This window comes from Psittacula echo, assembly GCF_963264785.1.
Source record: "Psittacula echo genome assembly, chromosome: 2".
Taxonomy (NCBI): domain Eukaryota; kingdom Metazoa; phylum Chordata; class Aves; order Psittaciformes; family Psittacidae; genus Psittacula; species Psittacula echo.
In genome coordinates, this window is record NC_137737.1 from 36,630,782 (window position 1) to 36,636,781 (window position 6,000).

Here is a 6,000-nt window from a genome sequence, read left to right on the forward strand (position 1 = left end):
TCCTAGTCTTGTTTTTCTGTAGTCAGTACAATTACAGTAATATGAACTCAAAAATTTTAGTCCAACCAACAAATGTATCAAAAGAAAAAAGCAGAATGTTCTTTTTTCTCTTATTTTTGGCTGATTCTCTTTACATACGACATTATACAACTCTTGTAGCCATAAAAGCTTTATATTAAAATAGGCATATTTAGTTATGAAACTAACTTATGCACCTCAAATGATAGTGCATCATGCATAATCAGAGTAGTCACAATCCTGTAATTCTTAATTTATTTGAATTATAGCCTTAATAAGACAGCTGTAAACCTGATTGTTTGTGATTGCTTTTTTGTGGGATTTTTTTACATTATTACTCCAGCATAAGGTCTTGATCAGAAGACTTAGACCTTTAGGAGATGATGCATTAGAAAATACGTGCGGACTTTTTAACAGGGAGATGGCTTTTTTCTCACACAGATAGTATACGGTTATTGACCCTTGAATTCTGTTACTTGTTTCTTGATTCTTGTGCAGCTGTTTACCATGTGAAACCATCACAGGTTCTTTCTTCTAGCCAGCGCTATGTAGGGTGTGCCAGCTCTGCCCCTGGTCCTTCATGTCTAACCCACTTGGTTTCCCACAGATGTCATTCAGTGTCATTTCTCACATACATTGTTCATTTCTTCTCCAGCTGTTTCTTCTCTCACTCTGTGCAAACCTACCTAGCTTTAGCCTTTGTGCATAGGGATAAATGAGGAAAGTTTCGAGTCATGATCATTCTAGCTCACATGGTATCCAGTTCACGCCCATAAATTCTAAGTGATGTCTTCAAAAGGAACACAAAGCCTGTCTTACCAGGTCAAGACGTTTTTATGTGTATTGCAGCGAGAAAGCAGACGCAGTAGGAGTGGATTGATCAGCTGCAGCAGATTGGTTTTGCAGCATGCCTTGGATGTGAGATCCAAGCTTAAACTACAGAATTGTTGACAAAGTGGTTTGGATTCCAGCTGCACAAGACGCGGTTTAAATCTTCAGACTCACATAGGAAATAACACACCAGTAGGGACACATTAATTAGCACATCTTCTGTGGGAGCCTTCCAGACTGCAGACACTGTGGGGTGAGGTTACAATCAAAATCAGCTTCAATTTATAGCTTAATTTTATGCTTTCCATGAGACTTTTAGTCCATCATTTGCAGTGAAACTGCCTGGGCAATGACCCAAGCGCATAATGAACCCCCCATTTCCTCAGCAGCCACCCAAATCCAGTGCAGAACACTGAATCCTGAGCCCGATGCACCAGGGCATTGCTTCTCTAGTGCGAGCAGTGTATTTTGTAGCTGGCAATCCTGATGCTCGCGTAGAAGGCGAGACGTCTGTTTGTAATACAGTACTTGAGTAGCTCACTTGAGGTAAGGAACATTGTAGGAAGGACCCCTTGGAATGCTCGAGAGAGGGCTTTGCTCTGGCTGCTGGAAACCCCTTGGCTCAAGTTCCTGCTGGGAAGGGATTGCAGTATGCACCTTCCACAGCTTGGCCAACTATGCTAAATGCAAAGTTCCCCAGCGTGGCTTCCCTTCCTCATATTTTACAGGTAACATGTAGGGTCCGTTTGAGAATCAAAAGGTCCTTTGTGGTGCTAAGAGGCATGGTTTAGTGGTGGACTTGGCCGTGCTGGGTTAACGGTTGGATCTGATAATCCTAAGGGTCTTTTCCAACCTAAACAATGCTATGATCCTATTTACCAGCCTGTTGAACAGACACCACTAACTTGATATCTAGTACCTTTAAACTTGAGCCTATGTTTTCCTTTGAACTTTTCTTTCTTTTTTTTTTTTTTTTTCTTTTTTGCAGTTTGAATATCCTCTTTTGAAACTGGGGCTGAAACAACTACAGCCTCCCTTCCACTGCTGTGTAACTGACCCATTCAAGCAGGAGAAATATGAAGAGTTCCCTGTTTTGCATGGCGTTTAGCATGACAGCAAGCATATGAACAAACATTTTGTATACTTAAACCTTCTGCAAACTTGGACCATGTCTCTTTAGTGAGAGGATAAAACCAGTACAGCTCTCTAAAATTATAGACAGAGATCTACGGGCAACATAATTCTCAGATATCCCGTTAAAGGGCTATCTTAAACAATCTGTTAAAGAAAGGATATTATTTTCTCTTAGCAGGTGTTTTTCTTTCTTTAGCAGAGTAATTTGCAAAAGTCTTTAGCAAAGGGCAGCATTATTATTTCTTCCTTTGAAGGATGGAACATAACAAAGGAGTTTCCAATTGGCAAATGGAAACAGATATTCTGGTTCTTCCTCTTGGCAAGGTGAAAGCAGAGCCCTGGGGATTTCCCTGTTGCAAGAGAGTGAAAACAAACACACAAAAATTTGCTTCCCATCAGGGCAACAAACCCAAATACAATTGTTTCTGGCATACTACCCTCAGCACAGCTAATTTCGTAACTTAGCAGAAAAATACAGTATTTCCCAGCCAGGAACATTCAGGCTAATTCTTTCTTATGGCAGCCTGCAATTACACTAAAAATAAAACTTATACCTCTTACCCATTCTTTATAAGGACAAAATGGATCTGAGACATTTAGAGAATTGAAATTTATTTTTACTTTGGGTTTTTTTTTTAAACAAATTATAGTTTTGTTCTTTGTTTCTTTCTGATTTTTTAATTAATCTGATATCATTGTTTACTTGAAAATATGTTGCTTTTTTAATAAAGACAATCTGAAAAAAAAAGCCCTCAAACCCACAAAAAAAGTAACCACTAACTAAACAAAGAACAAAAATGAATGGTAAATACCTCAACTAAAATCTCTTCCCTTCTTGTAGTCTTTGGATTTCATCTATTTGTGACGTTCCCTTTTTACTAACTGTCCAGGTATCACTACTTCTTTCAGACCTTGTACGATCTGAATTTCAGGAAAGAAAGGACAAACTGAAATAGATAAATAAAAGCATTTAGATATTCTTTTGAGGAGAAGTGAGAAGGAGAGGAGAGGGGAAGGGGGGGGGGGAAGGAGAGAGGGAGGGGGAGAAGGGAAGGATAGAAAAGGAGAGATGAAAGGAGAAAGGAGAGGAGAAAATAGGAAAGAAAAAATGAAAGGAAAAAAGGAAAAAAAAAGACAGAATGAAAGAAAAAAGGAAAGCCTTTATATAGAGCACATTTAATAAGCCATTACTGAGAAATCCTAGCAAGTCATGTGAAACAAGACAAGGTATCTCCTTCTTCCTAAGAACGATTACAAATTAAGGGCAATTCATCCAACATGGAGGACCTCCACAAAAAACCCCAAACCCCAAAGCAACCAAAAGTAGAGGAGATCCACGCTTACAACTCAATTTCTGTGGCAATCTAAGTAGTAAAACAGTGAGGATTGTTTCTGCTTTTATAATCTAGCAGATTAAATTTATTCACCAGAAGAAGCTGAAGGAAGGAAACCTCTCCTAGATTTTTCTGACTATGGTTTTCCATAGTTATTGTTGAAGGCCAGTTAAGAGGTTTTAGGACCTTTGTTCTTGGCTTTGTATGGAGGATGAGGTGATGTATGACCTTTCCATTTCTCCCTATAACTCTGAAACGTTTGCTTTGTGGTATAGATTATACAAGGTCAGAATTTTTCTTCATGGTTTGTGGCTGCTCAACTTAAAAGGCATCTACAAAGCGAGACACTAGCTTCTAAAAGTGTGATCTTATGCCTGCAAGAATTGTTGGATGCAAAACCAGGGGAAAATAGATTATTTTTGTAATGAAAACTAAATCCAGAGCAAAACTTTCAGTCAGTTGACCTATTGACAAAAAATAGACCTATGTCCTTCCTGGTGAAGAATGGATATTACAAAACTTAAAGACAATAATGCTTGCCTGAATACTAAAGTAGCTGAGGGAAGCATAGACTAGATTGTGGTTTGATCATCATTTGACAGCCTAAGACAGGTGTGTTCGTTTTACTAACAGGACTTTAGCTCTTTGAGTTCAAATTGCCTTCACAAAGCTGCAGGCTACAGTTTTTTCTTGAGAGGAGAAGCAAAATGTGTAATACATAGCATCATGGTTGTGAAAATGTAGAAATATATCATTTAACATGTAAAATATTTGTAACCTTTTTATTAGATGTTCATTGCCATAGGTTAGGTCTTCAGCTAGTTTATTCTGAACATTTTGTTTCACTGAATGGGACTGTGCCAGCTGTGTAAAATATTCCCTGACAAATAAAAATGAAACCGTGGTAATTCAAGATCAACTTAGCACGTAAGAGGAAAATCTGTATCTTTATAGAATAATGAAATACCAATTCTGTTCTCAGTTCTGTGAAGATTAATGTAGTTAATACTACAGAAATGAACTGAGGCCAGTGAGTTGCTACAAAGCCCGAGAGTTAAGCAGTTCTTTTCAAGATCAAGGCAATAGCTTTTTCTTCAGGATTTAAGTTGGCATTCCCAGCACATTTGTTTTCCAGTCATAGAACATGGAGGAGCATATCAGTCTGACAGATATTTCCTCTTGAAATATAGGAACACCCTACTTGGTTAGACCAATAGTCTATCTAACCAATTAGTATATTTTCAAGAGCAGCAAACCAAAATGCTGTTTAAGGAGAGTGTGCAAGCCTGGCTGCTGTACTTTGTCCTCTCCTCCCAAATCCATGTTTTTCTTAGTGATGTCATAGGGTACATGTCTGCAAGGTCCTTTTAGTGTTGTTTTAGGGGCTGTTGTTTCTGAATTTGTCTAACTCCCTTTTGAACATGCTCATACTGTTTGCCTCCCTAGCCCTCTGTGGCAGCAGGCTCCAGAGGTTCTCTGCCCACTGCATAAAGACACACTTTCTTAATTGGTTGTAAACTGATCTTCAACAAGTTTCATTGAATGCTCTCTAGTCCTGGTAATGCGCTGGGCACCATTCTGTGACTATCTGACTGCATCTAATAGAGGCAACAGATAGATGCGGTAGCTTTGTCACAGAGGCAAATGGGCACAACAGTTAGTACAGAAGGGCACAAGGAGGTCACTTCGTCCCCAGTCCTAGCAGTGTATGTACGCTCCCTATGATGTGGTTACGGCACACTACAGAGCTTGTTCCCTGGTAGCTGTTGAAGTTGCTATGTCAACTGTGTTAGAGGCTTCTACCCAGACAGACCTTCTGAGAGCAGATATAGCTCTGCAGGTCCCAGGTTGCAGGAAGTGCGTAGTGGTTCTCTGTGAAGCTGGTGTTGACAGTCATCTCTTCTGCAGGAGGTGTGTTGTTGTTGAGCTATGTTGCCAGGTCGGAGAGTTAAAAGACGAAGTAAGCATGCTGTGTAGCATTCATAAAGGTGAGCAAGAGATAGATAGGATACTCTCAGAGACCCTACAGTCTTACCCCACTATGGTAGAGATGCAGGTGGGGTCTGTGCCACGTCAGTCAGTAAGTCAAAAATCTGTAGGAGATGAACGCTGGAAACTGGTCACTCTCTGTAGCAGAAGAAAGGCTCCTGCTCCTCCTGAAGACTTGCAATTGAAGAACAGGTTTAGTGCCTTCCAGGCTGAAGCGGAACCAAGGAAGTGCCTGTTGGATATGACTGTAAGGTATCTTCTTGCACTCTTCCTGGGAAATTGACACACTTGAATACCTCTCTGAAGTGTTTATATATCAATGCATGTAGTATGGGAAACAAAGAGGAAGAATTAGAGATCAATGTGCAGCTGCTGGGCTTTGATCTCATTGCAGTTACATGGACATGGTGGGACAGGATGCATGACTGGCATGTTGTCATGAATGGATACAAGCTTTTTAGGAAAGACAGGCCACGAAGGTGAAGTGGAAGAGTTGACCTTCATGTGGACAGAACACCTAGAATGCCTGGAGTTCTGTCTTTGGGTGGATGATGTGACCGAGTCAAGAGCTTATGGGTCAGGATTAAAGGGCAGACCAGCAAGGGTGACACTATTGTGAATGTTTGCTATCAACCACCTGATCAGGAGGGTGAAGTAGATGAAGCCTTTTACAGACAGGTGAAAGCAGCCTTAC